Genomic DNA, 11744 nt, shown 5'->3' with positions numbered 1-11744 from the left:
CTCTCTTTCTGTCTCTCTGTCTGTCTCTGTCTGTCTGTCTCTCTGTCTCTCTCTGTCTCTGTCTCTGTCTCTCTCTCTCAGTACCAATGTCTGGCCAGTCTTCAAATGGTACACATGCAAATCCATCCTGAAGGCTTTCTAGCCTCGTACACCTTCCCAGAATTAGTTCTTCACCTGCCATAACTGGGATTACCTCCATGCCACAACTAGGCAACAGAGAGGACTAGAGTGGAGGCTTTCCAGTCAGAGAACCTGAAATAATGCAGAGAAAAGAAGGGAGGCAGTCCTCATGAGATGCTTGCCTTTTCTCTGGCTGATTTCCAGCCCCCAAATAGCTCTTCTGTCTACTCCAAAAATAAGATCACATGAGGGGGAAAAACAAATACCCAAGTGCTTGTCCTTCAGCGTCCTCAGTGGGCTCCCTGACGTCACCCACACTTTGTCAGGGCCTTGCCACTGTGGCCTTTACAATTAGCTCAGCTCCCATAGTCTGCCGAACTACCCCCCCACCCCCCACCCCAGGAGCTCCATCAGATATTGGAACGGGGTGTGGTATTACACTCAGCATTCCTCCTGGGAGCTCTGAGTATTTTTCCTCATGAGCCCTATTTACAGCTAGAGAGGGAACCTGTGTGAGAGAGGGCAAGTGGACCACTCAGTCCCTGACCTCAGGAGGCTGAGAGAGACTCTCTTGATTGAAGGGAACTCCCTCCTCCCGATTGTGAGTGGCAACTCCCTTCCTCCTGCATTTTAGAGGCCCTGCTCTTGATTGCTCAGTGCCTGATACAGAAGCGGACCCTGAAAGTACGTCAGAGCCAGAGGAAGGAGGTGAGTATATGGCCCCCCTGAGGAGCTAGGATTCCTGAAGACCAGCCTTTCCTAGTTCAGGTTTCCAAAATCCACCCTCTCCCTTTCCCTTCTTGATCCTTGTGCTTGTGGCCAGACAGCCCCTTTTCTCCTATTCTATTCAAATTGTACATAATCCTGTGCAGATGGCATGGGACAGACAGTGAAAGCCCTTGGCCTTTTGATTTTAGCATCCTGAGACTCATCTGCTCACAGAAGGGCCTGTATCTAAGAGCTATGATTCCTGGAGGGGGAGGTTCTTCCTGCCAATTGAATTACCTTTGCTTATACAGGAGAAGCCATTTCCGAGGAAATCATTAAGCTCAATCCCATTACAGGGGAGATAGTGCCTGCTCTTAAAAAGCCCTGCAGGAAATGAGGAATAAATAAAATGCTGCCATTTGTCTCCTTAGTGTCTGGACAAAAGAGAGTGAATGGATATATAGAACCTGCCCTCCCCCACCTCCCACCTGCATGGCCTGTAAACTATATTTCTTTTTTATCAGCTCTAAAGATGTCTCCCTTTGGCTGAGAAAGGAACAGGAAAGCCTAGCCATTGGGGAGAGTTGCTCAGTAAGCTGTGGGAGGAGTTTGCAGACATGGCAGAGAAACACATTTCTGCATATCCATGGTTTCATGTGTGTTCGTGACTATATGGATAGCCCAGGCTTCTATGTGGATCCCTTTATTGTTGTTTCAATTCTTTATTTTTTAAAATAATAATCGCTGGCATTTACATGGCACTTGAAGGTTTAAAAAGCATTGCACATACATTGGGTTTAGTGAAAAGAATATTGTCTCTGGAAATAAAGGACTAGGTTCAAATCTAACATTTGAGGTTTCTTACTTTTGAAACTTTAGACACATTTATTTAACCCCTCTGAGTCTCAGGTCCCTCATCTGTAAAATGAGGGGGCTGGACTACATGACCTCTGAAGTGTTTACCAGCTCTGCATCTTTGATTCTGCAGTCTCATCTGAACTTCACAACAAACCTATGAGTTAAAGTACTATAGATCTTAGATCCTTTTAAAGAGGTTAGTTAGATTACCCAAGGTCACTTAGCTAATAAGTGAAAGAGACAGAATTTGAACCTAGCTCACTCTTGATCTTATATTCAATATCCTTTCACTGTACCATGTTATTCTTTTTCTCATGTGGAGGAAAAACAGTTCTAGCTCTGATGAGCTAGAATTGAGACAATTCATTTTGGGTGTCCATTAAACCTCCACTAGCTGGAATTCTATTCAAGAGGTTATTTTATTAAATAGCCCCTCATTTGGTTCCTCTTGAGCAGGACTTCCATTTAAGCTTTGGACAAGTGATTGCCCTGTTGACTACTGGTTGTCAAAATCCTAATGGGCTCATTATGTTCTGTGTCTGAATTAACTTTGTTATCTAGAATTGCCTCAGAGCATCTTCCTCTCTCCCCCCATCCCCACTTCATGCCATATGATGGAGAGGTATAATTAGTTTACATTCTAGATAAGGAAGACCCATGAGGATGATCCTTGAAGGTTAGAATAGGTTATTGCAAGAAATTATTCAATTTTGATCCCTGTAAATCTCAAAATTAGGAAAAACAACCCAAGAGAGGCATCATAGACCAGTGGGAACACAGTAGTATGGCACAGTAGATAGAGGCCTAGCCTTCTAGCCAGGGGGACCTTGGGTCAAGTACTACTACGGACACAGGCCAGTAGTATAACCATGGGACCAAATCACTTAAGCTCTGTATGCCCCAGACTGCTCTCTGACATTACAAAGTATACACAGAAGTAGAGGGAGTTCCCTACACTGATGAAATCACAGGACAGAACAAAATTTAAAACAAAAAAGTACAGGCAGATCTGCTCAGTCTCTCCCACCCATCCCTCTTATTCCTACCTCCCTGTTCATGTTTTTTCTATTCTTCATATCACCCTCCATGTATGCCAAGTATCCTTTCCAGTCCCTCAGTCCCATCTGTGTTCTACCCACAGGACCTAAACTTAATCCTATCTCCTCCAGCCCACAGTGTCCTCTGTCTTTTCTGAACTCCTATGGCCCTAACAGTAAGACTATATAGCTGGACACTTAGTTGTTTTCTCATAATTTCATGTATGTTAGTACTCTGTCCCCAGGTTGATTATAAGCATGGGGGCTCAAGTCATGCTTCATGGTGTCTGTCTCTCTCAGCATTCTTACCCAATATTGGGGTAGACAGTCAACAAATGTTTTTTGATTTATTGGCAGACATTTGCCCTGAATGGTTTAGGGAGGTTAGACTGGATGAGTTATTAAAAGTCCTTACATTTCTAGGTTTCTATGGAGCTTCATTCCCCTTTCCATTCATTATTTACTTACCCAGAGCTTACCACTGATGTTTTCTACTTCCTGATTATACAAAACAAATAGCTCAAATTATGGGTCTTAAAGGAAAAGAAAACTTTGAAATTCCTGAGATCATTTTCCTCAGCCTCATCTGAGAACTGCATTCCCAATGGCCTCCACAAGGTGGTCACTCATCCAAGTGACATACAACCACTGTCCCAGGAGCATTGCTCCACACAGAAGCAGCAAAATGTGTCCAGAGTGCATCTTCCAAGGAAGGATCCCCTACCAATGGAAATCTGTCTCTCTGTCTGTTTGTTTATTTATTTACTAATAACTAAGGTGGTCTTTTCTCAAACATTGTTTGGGGATGGAGCTCAGGCGCCACTGGTCACACACATCATTAGTGATGGGGCTCAGTGTTTGTTGGCTGTCACCAAAGAGGTGTCCACAGTGTCTTTGCCCCTGTTGCCTGAGGTAAGACCAAAGCCGGCAACCCTCCCTCATAGAGTGGTTTACATGGTTGGGAAAGCGACCAGATTCTGGTCTTAAAGGTTTATAGAATCATAGGATCTCAGAGTTGGAAGGAAGCTCAGAGGCCATCCAGTCTAACCCCTACCTGAACAAAAATCCCTTCTACAACATATCCAACAAGTGGTCATTCAGCTTCTGCTTGAAGACCTTTGGTGAGGGGGGAATCCACCAGCTCCCCAAGTAGGCCATTGTGTTTTTGGACAGCTTTAGTTATTAGGATATTTCTTCTTAGGTAAAATCTAACCTCCCTGCAACTCCCACTCATTAGGATTAAAGAAGACAAAAACAAAATCTTGAGATATAAAAGTTAAGTATTTTTAGCAATATTTGCTCATTCCCCCCAAAATATATTTGTTGAGGTATTCCTATCTACTGCTGGTAAGCTGATACTCTCTGAAATTCTCATTTCTACTTCTTGTGCTATGGATAGCTATGATGGATATCAACAACATCTCCTTGACTAGCTGACCTCTACAGGATATTCCAGCTTTACATCTACGATCCTTTGACCCTGAAGAGTTGTGTATTTGTCCAAGTTTACATGCTACCAGGGAGCCAGAGCATTCTGAGCCAATAACAATTTGTCTTGCAGTAGGCAAACAGATTGCTGATAATATTATTTTCACAGCTGTCACATCATCTTTGGGTGGTATACATTATCCTCAGGGATTATCCACGACTCTTAGTCATGTGGCTGGTTTTTAGAATATCATCACTTTCTCTTCAGTTAATGCTATATATGAATCTGTATATAAATAACCTAAGCAAGGTGGATTCTTTGAGGAGGGACCAAGCACTGGGTTTTTCATTTTGACTAATTTGTCTGTCTGGGATTTGTTTGCCTGTGTGGCTCGTGGGAGCTTGAAGATGAAATTAAAGGTCCGTCTAATGTGCATGTAAATGTGTTGCACCAGAATAAGCCCAAATTATTTTATTAGGAAAATGCAGGGTGTCTGGTTTGCATTCCCAGTTAGTTGTTTACATGTCAACAGAAAAGAGAAATTTAAGGCAAGTACAAAAAAGTCAATCTTTGGAGTCAAAGACCAGAAGCCAGGTTAAACTGAGGATGCCTAGAGCAAAAAGAAAGGACGAAAGAAAGGGAAGAGCAATGGAGTGATGGGAGGAATTGTGGATGAAAGGGAAATGAAAAAGATTTCCCTGTTAAGCTCAACTCAACCCAGTGCTTAGCTTTTACATGATGGTTCAGAGAGAAAGAAATATTTCTAGAACTAGTTTTCAGATGCACTGACCACAGAACAACTCAAAACAGAGCTTTCTTTCCACCGTTCTCAAGGTTCTGGCAGAATATCTCCAGAGTCATTTTCTGTAAGAGGAACTCTGGGTGCTCCTCAGCCAAGCATTTTCCCAGAATGAGGGAAGAAATGAAGGCCTTTTTAGTCCCCCCCCAAATATGTCCTTTTCTCTCCTCTGATTTCCTTAAGGATAATTAGGGGAAAACTCAATTCTTAATCACTGCAAATGTCCTCCAGGTCTGGATGTACTCTGACGGAATCTGGAATTTCTGTGTTCCAAATAGCATCTTTGGTATTTTTTTGGACCAGATGCTTATAGAAGTATTAGTCTACTGATGTTTCACTATAACACTCCCTTAGGGATACATGCTGACTTTATGAAAGAGGCCACTTTTGATATTTCCTAAAGTACCAGCTGCTTGTCACAGATGAACCTAGAACAGGGGTGGGGAACCTGCAGCCTTGAGGCCGCATGTGGCCCTGTAGGTCCTCAAGTGCAGCCCTTTGACTGAATTCAGACTTCACTTTGTTCTGTAAAACTTGAACTCAGTCAAAAGACTGCACCCAAGGACCTAGAAGGCCACATGTGGCCTTGAGTTGTCCACTCTGATCCTAGAATGAACCAAATTCTTCTCTATAGTGAATACTACTACAGTGGGATGTCAGAGGATCATTTTCATCCTGATTTTGGTTACTTAATGGATCCATGCATCACTCATGAGGGCCCTTCTTTCATTATCCATCATTTAAAAATAAATACATGGACCTGGCTGAAATAAAAATGGAGACTAAGAAACATCAAAGTGAAACCATTTTTTTTTCGTTTCAATGACTCACTAATCATCCTATACTTAGTATCTCGATGAACCACATGAAAAGAGTGTTGAACTTGGAGTCACCAGATCTGAGTCTGATCACCAGCTCCATTGCTGACAACCTGGGTGACCTTGGGTAAATCACTTACTTCTTTGACTTCACTTTTCTCATTTGTAAAATGAATGGGTTGGACTTCCAAGGTCCTTTCTAGCTGTAAATCTATGATCTTATCAGATGGGCACTCACTGCAGTTTGAAGCCAGTTCATAAAGTGAGACATCTGAATACCAATCATACAAAAAAGAATCCTGTCTCCCTCATGTTGGCTTGACCCGTGTTTACGTTTCTAGGTTTGTTTCCAGCTAGTATCACTACAAGCCTGTGTGATTTCCTTGGTATAGGGAGCTCCTGGATGAGCAAACTCTGTGTTCCAAAGTGGGTCAGCACTTTCTCTGCAACTTATAGAGTATTAGCTGCTTGAGGTGCTGAGAAGGGAAGGAAAATGACAGCCAGTAGGGATCAAAGGCAGGACCTGAACACAGATCTTCCTGGCTCCAAGACTAAATTTCTACCTTTTATGGAGTGCTGCCTTTTCTGGCACATAAAGTTTTTAAAAATAACAAAAGCGATGACTAAACTATTATTGGGCAGCTAGGTGGCACAGTGAATAGAGTGCCAGGCCTGGAGACAGGAAAACTCAAATTCCTGAGTTTAAATCTAGCCTTAGATACATACTATCTGTGTGACTGGGCAAGTCCCTTCACCTTGTTTGCCTCAGTTTCCTCATCTGTAAAATGAGCTGGAGAAGGAAATGGTAAACCACTCCAATATCTTAGTGAAGAAAACCCCAAATGGGGGCATGAAGAGTTGGACAGGACTGAAACAACTGGACAACAACAAAACTCTTATCTAGGATGGTCAGGCAATATTATCATGGTTAAAAACCGAAACTGGGAAATGAGAAAACAGGAATTTCTATTCTGATTCTACATTACATGATAGCTGTGTGACCCTGGGCAAGTTTCTTCACTTGTCTGGGCCTCAGTTTTCTTTAATGGTAAAAAGGAGTTTTTACCTTTCCTTAGTGGTAAAAAGGGTTGGATTATATCTAAGGTATCTTTGAATTCAAATATTTTATTATTTTATTAAATATTATTAGACTTCCTACCTCATATGGAATACTAAAAATCAGAGCACGAGAAAATTAAACAGAAACAATGCAATCTGTCTGAGATGAATCAGATGGGCATGCATTGCCTAGGGTAATTATTATGAGTATCCATTGTCATCTAGTCCAACCCACTCATTTTCCAGATGATCTTGTGATGTGTAGAAGTGGCAACTGAACAACAGTTCCATTCGATAAAACCTGGCTCTGTTATGATGGAATGCCCTTTCAGGTGAAGCTGATGCTACTAACTTAGCCTCAGGATTCTTGAGCCTCCCAGTGCTAGTAAAAGACACTCTGAGCTTTCTTTCTTAGATTTGAAAAGGTAGTTTCTCCTTGCATCTGCCATGAGGAATTCTGATATTCGTTCAAATAGGATAATAAGTTTCTCCCTAAGGCCACTCTGGTCCTGACAGCTGCCCACATGAGTCAGGGATGGGATGGGAATGCTTTCTAGTTCTGACAGGTCAGTCTATAACTTCAATGAATCAGAAACAGCGTAGCTGGCTGGGTGAGCAGATGCACTCCTAGAATTAGATACAAAAAGCATTTATTAAGCTCCTACTATGCACAAAATCACTATACCTGTGAGGCACCAGAGATACAAAGAAAGACCAAATATAAAACAATCTCTGCCCTTAAGGAACTTACATTCTCCTGGGAGATACAACATACACCCCAGTAAGGAAATGCTAAATCTTATGCAAAGGGGAAAGAGAATGCTATTAACTGGAGGGACAGGGTAGATCTTAGAGAGGCCTCTTGTAGGAAGAGTTAGTACTCAAGCTTCACTTTGAAGAAAGCTGGGGATTCTTCAAGTCAGAGGGAAGGAAAGAATGTGTTCCAAACGTAGAAGAATCACTTATGTAAAGGCATAGAAATGGGAGATGATGTGCAGTATGCAGGGAATAGCTACCAGGCCAAGACAAATAAGAGATGCACACAGCAGGCCTTAGGTTTCCCTGAGGAGGAGAGAACCTCCCTAATTACAGAAGACTGCTAACCACATTTCCATTTAGCCTTTCCAAGGCTACCTCCTCAACCAGTGTCTTTCATCATGGTCTCTTCTCTCACCTTCCTGTCAATGGCTTATTCTGGGACAGGCAGCCTCCCACACATGCCCTTCTATTCAGGTGGACTCGAGCAAGGCGCATACTGCTTAGCAGGCACTCACTGGATGGGCTCCCACTTTTTCCCCACATGCTCGCCATTGGACAAACCTAGGTTTTTTGGTGATAATTCACTTGTCGATTCAGGTAAGGGGTGATTGAAATATGCTCTCAGAGCTGACATTATCTCTTCCCAACTCTGATCCGGGCGGTTGCTATTTGCTTAATATTACCCCCATTCCCTTGAGGTTTAGCAACAAAAACAGACAGACAGACAGATGGATGGATAGACACCTACACACACGTGCACACTGGCCGGATGATAGTTCTGAAAGGGGAAAGAAAACAGCTAGCTTTCTTTCATCCTGTGATTTGCTGATTTCAGAGAAGCTTTTCTAAAGAGCTAAGACCTGCTGTTTCCTTGGTGACGAAAGCCTCAAAATAAACAGGAGGCTGCTCAGCGGAGGCCAGTGGTCCATTCAGCTGGGCCATCTGCCCCAAGACAAACCACGTTACAAAAAAAAAAACGTTTGTGGGAGCAGGCACCACTGGTGCCTGGTGACTGCCTATCCCTCAGTCCACTTGACCTATTGCTCCCCTTTCCTGGGTTTGCTGTCTGTCAGATGAGTCTAGGGTTACTTCACATCTCAGTTCTCTGTCAAGTTTTTTTAAGTGTAGTGGTGTGTGTGTGTGTAGTGTGCATGAGGAAGAATTGTCTGGAATTGCTCATTGTGTATATGTGTGGGAAGGGTTGTCTAGGGGGGAATTGCTCTATGTGTGTGTGTGTGTGTGTGTGTGTGTGTGTGTGTGTGTGTAGTGTGCATGAGGAAGAATTGCCTGGAATTGCTCATTGTGTATATGTGTGGGAAGGGTTGTCTAGGGGGGAATTGCTCTATGTGTATGTGTGTGTGTGTATGTGTGTGTGTGCGCGTGGGGGAAGGGTTGTCTGGGGGGAATTGCTATGTGTGTGTGTGTGTGTGTGTATGTGTGTGTGTGCGCGTGGGGGAAGGGTTGTCTGGGGGGAATTGCTGTGTGTGTGTGTGTGTGTGTAGTGTGCACGAGGAAGAATTGTCTGGAATTGCTCATTGTGTATATGTGTGGGAAGGGTTGTCTGGGGGGAATTGCTCTATGTGTGTGTGTGTGTCTGTGTGTGTATATGTGTGTGTGTGTGCGCGTGCATGGGGGAAGGGTTGTCTGGGGGGGAATTGCTGTGTGTGTGTGTGTGTCTGTGTGTGTGCGCATGGGGGAAGGGTTGTCTGGGGGGAATTGTTTGCCCAGTGATAAACAAGAGCCAGAGAGAGCTAGACCAGGGAGTTCAGCTGAATCCTCACCCTGCCTCTCTTTTCCCACACAGAGTTCTGGGACCAGTAGCTTGCTCTGTGGCACTGACTGGAGGAACTCCAGCAACCTGATGTGCATGCCATAGCTCGCCACCTTTCCCCACAAGGAGCTGCAATAACTCAGAGGTTTCTGAAGCCAGCAAAGGGCTTCTGAGGAGCAGAGCCTGAAGCGGCGGCAACAGCAGCAGCCCCAGCAGCACCCAACGCCAGTGACAGAGGGAAACTTCAGATCCCGAGGCAAAAAGGAAAACAGCGACCGAGTGAACCTGCTTGCCCACTGATTGGAGCAACGGAAGGACAGCCCTAGTTCCTGCTCCCGCAGGTAAGGTTCCGGCTATCTTGGGCAGCAGGGAGAAAAAAGTTCTATCTCCATCTTGAGCTTGGTTTCTGTGTGCCTGTGTCGGTGAGTGCTATCTGCGAGATGGAGGGGGAGGGAAAAGGAAGGGAATGAATGAAGAGGAAAGTCACTGCTGTTGAAGTTGTAAGCAGACACCACTGGCTGTCAGTGCTCAAGGCAGCTAATATTTAGAAACTTATGGACAGTTGGGTAGAAAGCAAGACGCAGCTTGGTCCAGGCTTAAGAAAAAAAAGTGTTATTCACTGTTCTCTGGGCAGAAGTGGGAAAGTAAACCTTTCTTTTAGGGCTGTGGGAACAGCAATATGATATTGTCACTGCACTGTCACCATCACCCCATCCCTAGCTCTGAGTCACTGATGATTAATTAGCGGTACAGGAATCTTCTCATTTGCTTAATTTCCCCATTTGGACTTTCTTTGTCATTCTTCGTCAGCAGGAGAAGGTTGTGGTCATTGGTGAGTTTGGCTAGCCCTGTTTTACCATGCATGTCTCACCCTTTTGGAGAGCTTTGAAACTCAGCAACCCCCAATGCCATGCCTTGTTGTGGATGCCTTGGATTTATCAATGTTGCTTATGCTAGTGGAGGCCTGGAATGTGGTGCGTGGGTACTGGCATGATTGCTCAAAGTTCAGACGGGTGGCATTTTGGCAGCTCCATAGGTATTTTTACTGGGTACCCTTAACTGAGTTTCCATTAGACAAAGTAATGGGTTAACCATATTTTTCATGCTCTTCTCTGTCTCATCTCCCTTTTTTCGAAAAGTTCTTAATTTTTTTTATTAATGTCTGGGTTTTTTTTTACATCATAATTTTCCCCATGCCATACTCCCCACTTAACCTTCCTTTGTAACAACAACAAAAAATGGTCCAGCAAAATTTGCCAATACATTTGCTTCCACATCTGCCAGATTTAGTACCCATAGTCATCTGATCTCTGGATTTATATTGGTCTGTGTATTTATTTTGAGTTCAGTTGCCTTTTTGTTTTGATTTATTTACGTCGTTGCTGCCATTGTATATACTTTTCCGCCTGGTTCTTACTTTACCTTGTATCAGTTCATACAGGTCTTCCTGTGTTTCTTTGACTTCCTCATATTTGTCATTTCTTACATGGCAATAATATTGCATTACATCCACAATTTGCAATTTACTTATCCCTTTCCCAATTAATAGACACTCGCTTTGTTTCTGCCATTTTTTTTTTGCTGCTACAAAAAGTGATTCTATGATTATTTGGTATGTATAGTATACTTTGCTTCTTTCCACAATAAATGTTTTATCTGGGAGCTCATGATCAGCCCAGAAAATTGCCCAATGGTACAAGAAGAGAAATGGATTTGTGGAAGGGATGGGAATGAATATACTTAGGAGTCATCTTAGGAACTATGACAACAGACATTCTTTGGGGTTCCTGGCTGGATAAAACTAATTTACCTATTGGTTTTTGCCAAGAATGAAGATGAGGCTGGTTTAACTTCCCTGGGGCAATGGGACATTTGCCCAAATAGCCTGTAAGGTAAGCTGAGCTTTCTGTACTATGCTAGAATGAGGATCAGGAGTGACTTAAGTTTCCTGGAAACTACCTCAGGGCTTGGCATAATGTGTACCAGCTTGGCTTATATTGTAAGCTGATAAACAAGGTCCCACCATGTAATGAGGACCTCCTGGAATAGGAAATAATCACAGAAATTTATCAATTGATTAAAGGTTAGCTAGGATAGGAAGCTAGGACATGTTACTTACATTACTATCTTTGGTAATGAAAAAGGTAAGTTTTCTCTGTAGAATTCACATGGTGCTTCATCCCAGGAGTCAAAAGAACTTTATTATAGTGGCATTTTATCATCATCATCATCATCATTTGGTCTGGACCTGTGAATTTCTTTTTTGTGGGGAACTGCTTTGGCTGATATAGATTAACAATTCATCTGTAACTTATAGTCAGGCAGTTGTCTGGGGCATTTGAGGGGTTAAGTGACTTTTCTAGGGTCAAACAACTTGAATCTTCTT

The 11744-nt window shown here is 43.1% G+C and overlaps 1 protein-coding gene across 2 annotated transcripts in view; it reads left to right on the top strand.

Annotated features, from left to right (window-relative positions):
* The first annotated feature begins 508 nt into the window (after positions 1-508).
* Positions 509-11744, top strand: part of FGF1 (fibroblast growth factor 1) — a 150766-nt gene continuing 139530 nt past the window's right edge. For both annotated transcript variants that reach the window (XM_036749319.1, XM_036749320.1), the window contains exons 1-2: positions 509-828; positions 9392-9699. The gene's annotated coding sequence lies outside the window, so the exon portion shown is untranslated. The remainder of the gene's footprint in view (positions 829-9391; positions 9700-11744) is intronic.

Source organism: Trichosurus vulpecula, chromosome 3, assembly GCF_011100635.1.
Source record: "Trichosurus vulpecula isolate mTriVul1 chromosome 3, mTriVul1.pri, whole genome shotgun sequence".
In the NCBI taxonomy this organism is placed as follows: Eukaryota; Metazoa; Chordata; class Mammalia; order Diprotodontia; family Phalangeridae; genus Trichosurus; species Trichosurus vulpecula.
This window is presented reverse-complemented; position numbering and strand designations above follow the sequence as displayed.